A 13,318-nucleotide genomic window follows, 5' to 3' on the forward strand; every position below is an offset into this window, starting at 1 on the left:
ATTTTCTTAATGCTAATGAGAAAGGGACAACAGCAGCAGAGAGACATTGGATAATAGAAAAGTCTTCTGAATTAAATCAGCCAGTGCAGTTCAAGGATGTGTTGACCTCAGTATGGAAGCCAGGAGATGTGCTACATTGGGAAAGGGATTTTGCTCTTGTTTCCACAGGAGAATAAAAACTATGGATACCATCAAAATTAATAAAGATTTGGTTTGAAAAGTAGAAACCTCTTGAAAAAGAGAAATGACAGCTCATCCACAACGGTGACAACCATACAGATGGTAAGGAAACCACATAAGGGTTGGAGCAGGGTTCTGTTCTTGTCTTTGCAGGAAAATACTCATCTTCAAAAATTCAAGAGACCCTGGATATTTGTATGCTGACAGATGGAAAAATAACTATCCACTAATGATCATCGAGAAAAAGAATCATGATTTTTGACATCAGGTAACTGATACACATACATTTGAACACATGTATATGTGTGTGTGTGTGTGTGTGTGTTTGTGTGTGTGTGTGTGTGTGTGAATATGAATATATAGAACTGGTTTTGGAGTTGGAAAATGGCTCTGTCCTTCTCTAAATCCAAGCATTTTGTTAAAAGAAAAATTTAGAGTTTCTGTCTCATGTCAAGAGCTGTTTGGTATGGGACAGAAAGAAAAAAGAATTTAGAAAAAAAATTTACTTTTCTTCATATCTATTTTTTACTCTATTGTACCTTTCATTGAATATAAATGTCTGTATATGTCTATATAAATAATGTTTAAGTTTTCCACAATGAACAATGAATTTTCCTGCAGTAATCTTTGAAGTATTCAGGAAGAAGATGGAGCCCCACAACAACAACAACTCCTGGATGATATGATGTCATGATGCTGATAGCACTACTATAAGACCTGTTTTGGGTACCAGCTGCTCAAGATGGTTCCTACTTGGTCAGCTGAAATTGTGAACTTTTTTTTACTACATTCTGGCCAGACCTCTAAATAGGAACCTCAGAAAAACCCTACCAAATACTTAGAGACTATTTGCAATTATACCAGACAGTAATCTTAAAACTTAACCATCATTTTACTTTCACAAGATCCCATAAAAAGAACATCACCCCCATGATAGCTGGAAGCAATTCTAGAAGACAATGTCCCCTCTCCCAACAAAGTTTGTCCTCAGGGTTAGGGACATCATTTAGGGGTTGATTATAATTGGTATAGGGTTGGGAGTTGGAGGGGAAATTTTATAGGCTCAAGGATCTATTTGAAAAAGAAAGGGGGAAACTGGATGGGATAATAAATTAGTGTGAGCTTACTCACACTAATAATAATAGTGAGTAATAGAGTGAATACTTGTGAGTTATTATTTAGAGGCAATTGCATTGGTATAGATTCTTGCATATTGATACAAAGTTAAATTATATTGAATATTGTATGCATGCATGCTTCTACCTCTGCTTAAAACATTTTTATATATTGATATATATTTATCATATGGCAATGTACATTTCTACCTCTGATCAAGATGCTTATACATCGTTTACATTCTGAGGTCATTGTCCTTACTTGTTGCACAGTTGTTTATTGTATAATATTCTAATATGAAGTTTTAGACTTTAAGTTATATAGGTATTAAGAATTATAGATCAATAGTCATATATGTTTATCATACTAATAGTTAAACTAATAAGGTTCTTTAGATACATAGAGATTGTATTCTGCATAGTTAGGTAATCTTCAACCACTTCAAAGAGCTGTAGAATATGTCATTTAAATAAATTAGGATCCTGTTGAAGTGAGACACGATTGCTCCTGAAAGCACCGATCTATTTCCGAGAGAATGTTGAGCATAGAAGAACTCCACTTGGAGCTTCTTCTTGGCAAAACTGGCCTTTGGGCAAAGAACTGCCTATGTCTCAACCACTGACAAGTTATATGGTATTCAGAAATAGATAAGCAGGATTGTCAAATCTTACCAAGACAGGATAAGACAATTTTGAAAATTTTCCTGCCTCTGAAAATGGTCTGTCAGTTATTCTAGGCCTTAGCCAAAGTTTCTTGCTTCAACATTGCAAATGAGACTTTGGGTGATTGCCCAGGTAGCCAGTTGTCTCTATCATTTGTTGCACATTTTGGAAGTTGCTTGATTATACTTCCTGCTTACTCAAGTAATATTATTTCCCTTCTTGGATCTTCGATGGGGTTGAAGACTAAATAGTTGTAGTTAGATGAATACTTTGCATTGGTATGGATCTTGGTCTATTGATACAAATTTAAGGTTGATTTTGTTATACTGTATATATATATATATATGTATGCTCTTGTTTAAGGTATTATGTTTATACAGCTCTTTAAAATGTAATATATATAATTAAAACTACAGATTAATAGTCATTTATAACAGTCAAACTTGTAGCCATATTAGTTAGGTTTTCTAGATAGACAGAGATATATTTCAGTTAGATAATCTTCAACACTTCAAAGATCTACAAAATATGGCATTTAAAATTTTGTAAGAATTCAGACTTTTTTTTGACAATGAGACATGTCTGCTTCTGACAGCACCAATTACTTCAGAGAGGTTGATGAGCATTAAACAAACTCATTATGGAGTTTGCCTTCTATGTGACAAGGCTAACCATTTGAGCAAGAAGCTGCTCTTGCCTGGACTGCTTGATGGTATGCTGTATGAACTGGACATGCAGGACCCACAGAGAAATGACTACTGAACTTTCTAAAAGATGGAATGGTCCTTCAGGGTTTCTGCTTCACACCATTATAAGGAAGAACAGATCTTCAAATTTCCTACTTCATGGAAAAGTCTGCTGGATGCTATGGGCCTGTAGGCTGAAGATGGATGCCCCAGTGGTACAGAAGAACTTTGGGTAGCTGTCCAGGCAGCAAAATGTCTGTCAATTCTAGAGTTTTGGAAGTTGTTTACAATGTGCTTCCTGCTTACTTAGGTAATACTGTATCCTTCTGGGGTCTTTGATAGAATTGAAGGCTAAATAGTTATAGTTTTCCTTAGTTGCGATAAAAGATAAACTATGTGAAATTTTAGACTCACAAAAAATTTTGTAACTGTAATTCTTGCTTGATACCTGTTTTGTTATATGCAATTTTACTCTGTTAAAGATAAAGCCTTCCTTTTTATTTAGACAGAAAAGGGGAGATGATGTGGGCTTCCCCTCTGTATGCTGTGAATATGTTTCATTAATAGCGATTAATAAAGAAGCTACTTTGGCCTATGTCAGGGCAGAATATAGAAGAGCTATAGAGAGATAGTAGGTGGAATCAAGGAGATGCCATGTAGTTGCTGAAGGAAACAGATTTTGGACTATACCAGTAAGCCACAGGCTCGTGGTGATACACAGATTAATAGAAATTGGTTAATTTAAGATGTAAGAGTTAGGTAATAAGAAGCCTGAGCTAATCGGCCAAGCAGTATTTAATTAATATAGTTTCTGTGTTATTATTTGGGTCTGGGTAGCTGGGAATGAAAGAACAGCCTCCATTTACATTTATTTATTAAAACACAAATAATATACCAGTATAGTTAGTAGTTCTACTGTGTCCCCTTAGGAACTATTGTCAAACCTCTAAAGATACCAAAATTCACAGGTGCTCAGGTTCCTTTTATCAAATGATTAATTCTCCCATATAATCAATCTCTCATATCCTTGTGCATACTCTTAACCACCTCTAGATACTTACACTCTCTAATACAATGTAAAGGCTGTGTAAATTGTTCTTTGACCATACTTTTTAGGAAATAATGACATGAAATGTTTGTATATATTTGAATTTCTCATAGATGCAATATTACTAATACTTTGATTCAGTCGAATATGAGTATAGATCTCACAGATATGGAAGGATGAGTGTAATTCTGATGTATACCCTAGTTTTTTTAAAAATATATAATGTATACATTGTTCTGCCTGCACACCAGAAGAGTGCACCAGACCTCGTTATAGACAATTATGAGCCACCATTGGTTGCTGGGGATTGAACTCAGGACCTCTGGAAGAGCAGCCAGCACTCTTAACCGCTGAGCCATCTCTCTAGCCCCCTGGTTTGTTGTATTTTAAGTGTTTCTTTGGACAGATTCTAGTACACTTTGATAATATTTGTGACTGAAAGGTAAGTTCCCAACTGGAGCAGGACTACATAAATATTTGAGAAAGCTGTGGTATCAGAAATTTTATCAGCTACAAGGCTAAGATTGTTTCATTCTTATTCAAATTGTCACTAACTTCTCCTTAAATTATCTGACTAGTCTAAAGGATAGGTTCTTTTAGCAGATTTCTGTCCCTCATTCTGTGAAATCTGAACCAGTTATAACATTGTGGTATAGATGCATTTAGAGTAGGGATGGATAAGAAGTAAAATAGTATTTCAAATAGGGTTCAAAACAAAATGAATTGGCTTTTTTATATACTTCTATATACTATATACTTCTATATACTATACTTTTCATTATTGTCTTCTAATCTCAATGTCTTTGAAGAAACGATGCTTGGAAACATACCAAAGAGAAACTTGGGGGCCTAGAGAGATAGCTCAATGGTTTAGAACCCTTGTTTCTCTTACAGAGACTCCAGGTTCAATTCCTAGCACCAACTTAGAGAATCACAACCCTAATAACTCCAGATTCAGGGTGATCTTACACCCTCTTCTAACCTCTGAGGGCGCAGCGTTTACACATGGTGCACATGCGTAAGTACAGACTCAACACCCATACATATAATTCCAAGAGAAAATAAGTTAAGTTTTAAAAAAGAAATTTGCCCACCTACATTGTTATATAAAGTTAGGTTTTGGGAAGTTGCTATTTAAATTCTGACTGGTTGGTCTGGTGGCTACATTTTTGTTTCTGTTAGAGGGTTGGTTTGTTTGCTTATTTGTCTTTTAGGATTTTTTGAGACAAGGTATCACCATGGCTCTGAACTCATGATTGACATGCCTCTGCTTCTGCATGGAGATTACAGGAATGACTATACCCAACTAAAGCTACCAATTTAAAGACCATTTAATACTTGCAGTAGATTCTATAGATAAAGCAAGAGACTGCTATGAATTCTAGAAGCTCTGCTTTGTATTTAGGTAAAGCATATTTTGATATATCTGTCCTCATGACAAGTTCTCTGCCATGAGTTTTCAGGGCTCTCAGATGTCAGATGTGACCAGCGGAGAGCTCCACGCACAAGCACAAGAAAGACTTCAGCACTATTTTATGGAAAGGGCCATAGGAGAAAAAGCCAAGCAGCACAGAGAAGTTCTAATGGCTCAGATCAGCACCAATATTGAACAGTTGATGAGTATGCTCTGCTTCCTTCTGCTTTATAAAAGGAATAACCCATGCGAGAGATGTGACATCCAAAATCTGTATAAGGACAATACCACACACAAATAGTCTTCATCCCAGCCCTCAGAAAATCTTACATCATCCCAGTTTTCAATGATATGGACTCTGTAGTTTCTGTTCGTGCTTGTTTATCAACTCAGATATTTCAGCTCCAGCAGAATCACTAATCTCACAGATGTTGTGTCCTGCTAGCCACATTCTGTGCTGTAGTTCCCAAAGCCTTCTTTTAATTTTTTCATATTGTAGAGGAAGACAATGACAGTAGCTACGGTGCAGTGCACTTGTAGGACATTTATAACTTTTAATAACATGCCTTTACCAAAGTTTCCACCTTTAGCTAACAAAATTTATTCTTTTATTCTTTTGTATTAAGGCTGGAAGTTGCCAAGGCTTTGGGGTTGTTGCTGCCACTTTTGGCTAGACACCTACCGTCACAGTTAGCAGTGACAAAACATTCAGAGTTGAAACCCTGTCCTGTTCCTGACTGTAAATGGTCCCAGCTCTGCTGTTTCTAGGCTGCTGCTTGCCGGGCACACTTCTACTAACCATTTACTTTCTGTTTGCTGCAGAGGCACCAAGTCTGAAGGAGGCAGAAGGAAAGGAACCCGAGCACTTCCTAAGTAGATCTAGGCCTGTGGCAGCCAAGGCCAAACAGGCCCATCTCACCACCGGGAAGCACATACAAGCACCTTGGTGGAAGAAGCCTGGAGAAGAACCAGGTGACGAGATTGATGTTCCAAAGGATGATCTTAGTATAGAATTAGGAACTTTATTTATTGGTGGAACAAAGCCCCCTAGAGGGTAACTGTGGAAGCCAGCAATCTTACATTTTAGGAGATGGCTAGCTTTGCCTCTGGCATGCTGGAAGACTAGGGCTACCAGTCAGTGCCTTTCCAGAGCATGTTCTTCATGTAACACTGGGAAGCAATAAATAGAGCATTGCCTACCTCGGTCCCAGTTATTTTCCCTTTCTGTATAGCCTGTCTCTCTCTAGTCACAAACAGAGTTGTGGGCTTTATTGTGGAACAGAACTCAGGGTGAAATTCTATTGTTGACATGAAATATGAAATTTCTTTTTGCTTCTGTTTTCTAACCAAAGGTTGTTTTTTTAAAATAAATATTGTGTTTCTGAAAAACTTGTCAGGATATTTCAATTTTTCATATTTGTTATTCAGAATTTCCATTATTATTATTAATCCCATTGTATTTTTTTTTATCTTGACAAAGTTTAGAAAGAGGCAGTCAGCTAAAGGCATTTTATTATCTGAAGAACCAGAGCAGCAGCGGAGGGAAACAGTAGGTTAGAGTTTATACATTGTAGTAAAATAATGTATTTTAAAATTATTTTTATGTGCGTCAGTGTTTTGTCGGCATGTGTGTCTGTGTGAGGGCGCTGGATCCCTTGGAACTAGAAAGTTGTGAGCTGCCATGTGGATGCTGTGAACTGACCCTGGGTCCTCTGGAAGAGCAGCCAGTCTTAACCACTGAGTGTCCCTCTAGTTCCCCCCACCCCAATAATGCATTTTTTAAAGCCTGGGTCTCACTATGGAGCTCTGGCTAGCCTTGAATTCACTAGACCAGTGTGGGGCAATATTGTACAGGCCACATACTTCTGCATTATATCAGGAGCCAGCCTCTCAAGTCACCATAGCAACAGAGATGCTTAAAGCATCTACAGATGGCTGCTCGGAGCTCAGGATATGCTGCTCCTTTCTTTGTAATTACGTAGATTGCCTGAGAAGAGGTGTCAATTCCAAGCTAGTGACAGAGCTGCAGATGTGATTTTAGTCCTGCTACCCCAAAACAGAACGCTAATGAACTTCCCCTCAGTTTACCCTGGGGGATAAAAGGTGTTTGGATAACAAACGCAGGTGATCTTCAGGATTTGAATGAACCCTGAGACTCCCTTCTGATATTGCTGTGTGAACAGTGTCTCAATTATTCCAGCACCTCCATGCCGGTCCAGAGAGGGAAAAATAGTTTGTTGGGACATTGGACCCTGACGGACCAGGCTGGCCTAAACTCACAGAGTTCTGCCTGCTTCTGCTTCCCAATACTGGGACTAGAGACATGCCACCATGCTTAGCTATATTTCCTTTTAGAAGTGATAATAGAGCTGGGCGGTGGTGGCGCACGCCTTTAATCCGAGCACTCAGGAGGCAGAGGCAGGCGGATCTCTGAGAGTTCGAGACCAGCCTGGTCTACAAGAGCTAGTTCCAGGACAGGCTCTAGAAACTACAGGGAAACCCTGTCTTGAAAAACCAAATAAATAAATAAATAAATAAATAAATAAATAAATAAATAAATAAATAGTAAATAAATAAGAAGTGATAATAGAAAATAAGTTCAGTTACTGGGCTTTTTTATTAGTTTGTTTTCTTTTTTTTTCTTTCTTTCTTTCTTTTTCTTTTTCTTTTTTTGTATGAGAGTGCATCCATATGACCATGTGGAGGGCTGTGTGTAAAACATCCAGAAAAGGATGTCAGATTCCACCAGAGTCCAAGTTACAGGGGGCTATGAGACACCAGACAGTGGTCCTCAGAACCCGACTTGGGTCCTCTGCAAGAGCAAGTGCTCTGAATGACTCAGCTGTCTCCAACCTCTTACACTGTTTTCAATAAAATAGCCTTTTTCTAATCTATAAGATTATATAACTCATTGGTACAGATTACACTTGTGGTATATATGGCATCCATATATGTGATATACTTACAAGCAACTTATATATTTGACAAATATTTGAATAAGTTTTCAGTTGAAGATACATCTGGAAATACATCTGGATGACAAACAAGGCCATAGGAAAGTTTGGGGATGTCTGTATTTGGCACAGAAGAAGATGAAGGGGACTTTGAGAAACTAACTGTCAAGGGGAAAGGGAACTGAGTCAGAGTAACTCAGAAGAGTGAGACCGTTTTTTCAAAACTTTTTACTCTTTCATTCCTACATAATGCAATGCATTGTGATCAGGAACACCCTCACCTTTTATCCCCCTCCCCGGCCCCCTAAAAACTCTCCTGCAACCCCTGCTGTCTTTAAAACACAAACAATGAAACCACTGAGTTCAATTAGGGTTGCCTGTATGTGCATGGGTGAGAGACTGTGTTTAGAGAATCATGGACAGCTTACTGATGGTGACATCCCTGAACAATATTGACTCCCTTCCCCAACAGGCATTAACTGCAAGCAGCTATTTAGCTAGGAGTGAGGCCTCATGTGCTCCTCCACCCATCCTGGAATATTGACAAGCTTGAGTGATGTTATGCAAGTTACCATAGCTGCGGGTTAATACATGCATGCAACAGCCATGTCTTGTCCAGAAAGCACTTCTTCACATCCAATGTTTAAATTCTTCCCGCCTCCTCTTCTGTGATGTTCTCTAAGCCATGGTGGTTGGGAATGAGACTGATGTCCCTTTCAAGGCTGAGCACTTGATGGTCCATTAGTCCCAGTCCTTTGACTAGTGACGAATTTCTGCATTCACCTTTGCTCATGGCAAAAAGAAACAACAGTGGGTATACTCATATTTACAAGGCAATGTGGAAACATGTCCATTCAGCAAGACAATAGAAGTCCCTTCCTAGTGTCTATATCTTCCCAGCTAAGGACTTTTGGACACGATTTACAATATCAGACATGAATTCCCTTTTGTAGAGCATGCCTGATATCCAACCAGATAGGGGTTGGTAATTCCCAAAACATTCATGCCATTGTTGCCCCAGTGAGAACCTTATGTGTCAGGCCAGTATTGTTGCATGCAACGTCCACTGTAGGCTGAGACCAATGATAACTTTTCTCTCCCAGTAGCTGTAGGCAGACTTTAGCCACTTTCCAGGTCAGACCCAGTTTGATTTCTCTGTCCTGTGATGAAAGTGTGTATGTTCTACAATACAGTTTCACCGTCCAGTTCTGGTGGACAACCAGGCACAAGTGCAGTAGCTTGGATTTCCTGGGTTTCTGAGCCCTCCTTGGCTAATAACTCACAGGGAGCTATCCCGGACCTAGCGCTGGGATTTGCTGAAGAACCCATGGGTATGGGAACAGCATAGTCCACCACACAAACTATCTCTGCTCAAACTCCACTTTAGAAAAACCAATATATTTAAAAAATCAGCTTACGAAATAGTGGATTCCATCAGGCTTCCCATACATCTTAGTTTGGTTCTCTGTCTCCTGACCCCTTCCTAACATCTCCATTCCCACACCCCTTTCCACATAGTTTTCTGCCCTCGTTATTTCTCCTCCAGACAATCTCCACCCCTGCTCTTTCATCCCCTCCCTCCTCAGCCTTCCTCCTCCAGTTTTACATGTGTGCTGCAGGACAGGACGTTTTCCCCCTCGACTATTCCTCATTATGGTGTGCTGCAGGACAGGACGTTTTCCCCCTCGACTTTTCCTCATTATGGTGTGCTGCAGGATAGGACATTTTCCCCCTCGACTTTTCCTCATTATGGTGTGCTGCAGGATAGGACGTTTTCCCCCTCGACTTTTCCTCATTATGCTTGGAATAAGGGAAATGGTCATTCTTTAAAATAAGGATTCTCATTGTGTATGGTGTGTGTATATGACTTCCACAGCGCATGTGGAGGTCGGAGGACAACTTTTGTTTCTTTCCTTTTGCCTTCATATAGATTCCAGCAAGAGCCTTTCCTAGGAAACCATCTCACGGACTCTCCGAGAGACACCCGAGTGATACAAACTTCTTTGGTGTCAGAAGAATATTCAAATGTCTTTGCATAAATTGACACACCAGATTATATAGGCAACATGTTCATATCACCTTTGTCAAATATCTCAGTCAGTCCACACAGGGTGCTGAAAGCCCACTGGTCTTCACTCCCATTTGGTGTCAATTCCTAGCTATTTGCTTTTGGGAGAGACAATGGAGACACAGCCTGAGTCACTCGGCAGACTGGCCTGGAATTCTATTTGTAAACCAACAGGTTTCAAACTCAGAGATCTGCCTGCCTGTCTCCCACGTGTTGGGATTAAAGTCAAGTGTCTCGCACCTGGATAATTCCTAAATTACAGTTTGCCATCCCAGTCAATCTCTCAGAGTCAGTGTGCTGCAGCTGGGCTGCATTTAAACCATCCCCATCCTTCAATGATGTTGAAGGGGCTTGAAGGAGCTCAGCTCAGCTCCAACCTCTCCACATTTCCCCATTCCACTCCCTGTGTATTCACTGCAGTTCTCTGGGAAGGACCAGTCTGGACCCACCCAAGAGACGGTGAGGCCATGCCTACTAGATCATTTTATAACTTCTGTAAGGAGAGGCCTTAAAACCGAAAGATCTAAGGCTAAATGTAGGTATGTTTACAATGAGATAAAAGTCACCTCTTATCCTGGCTCTGTCCATCCCCAAAACACCTTGTATAAACCAATGTTTTGAAGTTTATTATATTGCATTTAAATTAAAGATAGTCACACGTAATATTGCTTCAAGGAACATTTAGTGCCCCTTGTATATTATTTTGGGACCTGGAGATACAGCTGAGATCAAAAGAGACAAAAACCCCAGGATTTCTTATAATAAACTGTGATAAGATAGTTATGTTAGGTGGCAAAATAGATATAGTAAATATATGACTTTAAATAATCAGCTGAGAGATGCCTTACCGAGCTACTATTTGAGCCTCAAGATTGTGTGATCATTAGGATGAGATTGCAAATACAGTGGGCTAGCTGACTGCTTGGTGTATAATGAGATTCCATAAATTCATAGGAACATTCTTACGAAGAATGTCTGAAATCATTAGGAGTTGGCTGGGTTTCTGCACCCTCCGCGGCCGCCGGCCTTTTAGGGGGAAGGAGCACTTGGTGAGTGCTCTCTGTCTCTTGTTGGAGCTCCTCACTGACTCTTCCCAGAGCCTGAGCCCTTAGGTCTCTGTCTGCTTATCCCAGCTGAAGCGCCACTTTCCAACTCTTCACTGTGTCTTACACTCACATCCTGAGCGATCCCAACAAAGGATGCCTGTGACGTCAGGTTGTCGTCCGACCTTTTGCTAAATTGCTGTTGTCTTTGACTAGCCTTGTCTCTGGTTCTCATGTTTTCATCACAAAGTTAAAAAGCCGTACTAAACCAAGCTTCAGGCTCTACTCCGGGTTGGTTCTCATAGTAGCAGCTGGTGCCCCTAGTCCAAATCTCCTCAAAAGCCTGGCCCATAGTCTCTAGCACGAACAGCAGTAGGTAAGAAATTAGGGTAAACCGGAACTCCCAAACTACACAGCAAACACCTGATGTTTGCAGAATACCCCACCATCTCGGCATCGCCCGGCCTTCTTGGATCTTCTCCCGGGTCCACACCCCAACACATAATCATCCTCCATGCCTTTCCTCCTTAGAACCCCTTGGTTCTGTCTTTGTGGAAGTGGGAGGTTTTAGGGCAGTGATTGTTGTCTGTCATTGTGACACGATAGGTTACAAACAAGGCGTGCCTGGTCGCCAGGGTAAATGGCCCGTTCGCAGTTCAATAGGCAGAAGCCTCAGTCCCGTCTTCCGTCCCACGGAGAGTGTTTGTGTTTCAGGGTGTTTCAGGGGCGCGGCGGCGGAGGCGCTGAGTTTGGGATTCCCGAGTTGACGTGGCTTAGGTCGAGCAGGGGGAGGCCGGCGTTGCCGGTGGCGCCCACCTGCAGTTGAGTGTGGTCGGCAGGCTTCGCGGGGAGCTCGGCATCGGCCCCGCCGCGGACCGCTGGCCAGGGGACACCTGCGCTCAGCCGGCCGCCCCGCCCCTCGGGACTCTGCCGCTGTCACCTGCCCATCCTAGGTGGCCGCTCGGTGCTGCCGCCCTACGCGGCCCGGGAGCATAGACACCGCGGCGGCAGGCAGGGACGTTTCTCCTCGGGGGAGTCCCGGAGGCGGGCGAGCCGGCCAGTCCTGCGTGCATGACCCTGTTTCCGAGCAGCCGGTGGCAGCCAGCCTGGGCACGCAGCCGAGGACGCGTTCGGATTTTGAAATATTTTGGACTCTGGAATATTTGTACACATATAAAGAGCCATCTTGGGAGCAGGACCTAAGTTTAAACACAAAATCATTTATAGTCCATATATATTTAACACACAGAGACTGAAGGCAATTTTATACAGTATTTTTAATAATTTGTGCATGAGGTGAAGTTTCACCACGATGAATTCCCTACTTTTAGCATAGGAATACTCACCAAGCTTTAGTATTGAGCCCTTCATGTTTCAGACATTAAGATCAGAGATGCTGTATAATATTAAGTGGCAAAAAGATGTATTATGGCTCACTTGAGGGGAAGTATGTATTACATATGTGCTTTAGCAGTCAGAATGTCTCTTAGGAGCAAATTATTTGCCTCGCTGATTTCCAGAGTGGGGAAAGGTGACGGAGGTAAGAAGGTAGAGCTGGGCTTTACATTATTACACCCTTTGGTTTTGAATTTCCTTTAATCAAAACGCATATAGCTGATCCTAAAACAACTAAAATGAGAAGGACTATTATGGGAGGAAGGGGAGGTGTACCTTAGCAACAGAGGCGTTGCCTAGCAAGCATTTGACTCTGGGTTTGATTCCCAGCCCTTAAAGAGGGAGAGGGTCTTAAGCAGCCCAGTCTGCGTTCCACAGGGTTGTTAATAACAGATGGTATATAATAATCAGAAGTCTCACAAATAACTTATTCCTAATAGGTAACCAAGAAAAGTTAATGATATTTTATAAACAAGGGTAGTATCAACATCTTTTTAATCCAAATGGGTGGGGCCGGCAGGGAAAGCGTCGGCAGGGAGCTAATATTAAGAAATATTCCTAACACCTACTATTGAATATAATATTTCTCACTATAGTAGTAACACAGTTCTATTAATTCTTTAACCCAGTTGTGGGTCACTTTGAAAATTAAGAAATCAAAACCACTGAGATGCAATCAAATATGCAAGATATAACCTTGAAGAGGGGCCCAGTGATGTTCTGTGGACATGCGATTCAAATTCCAAAGCAAG

This window comes from Arvicola amphibius, chromosome 5 (genome assembly GCF_903992535.2).
Source record: "Arvicola amphibius chromosome 5, mArvAmp1.2, whole genome shotgun sequence".
NCBI lineage: Eukaryota > Metazoa > Chordata > Mammalia > Rodentia > Cricetidae > Arvicola > Arvicola amphibius.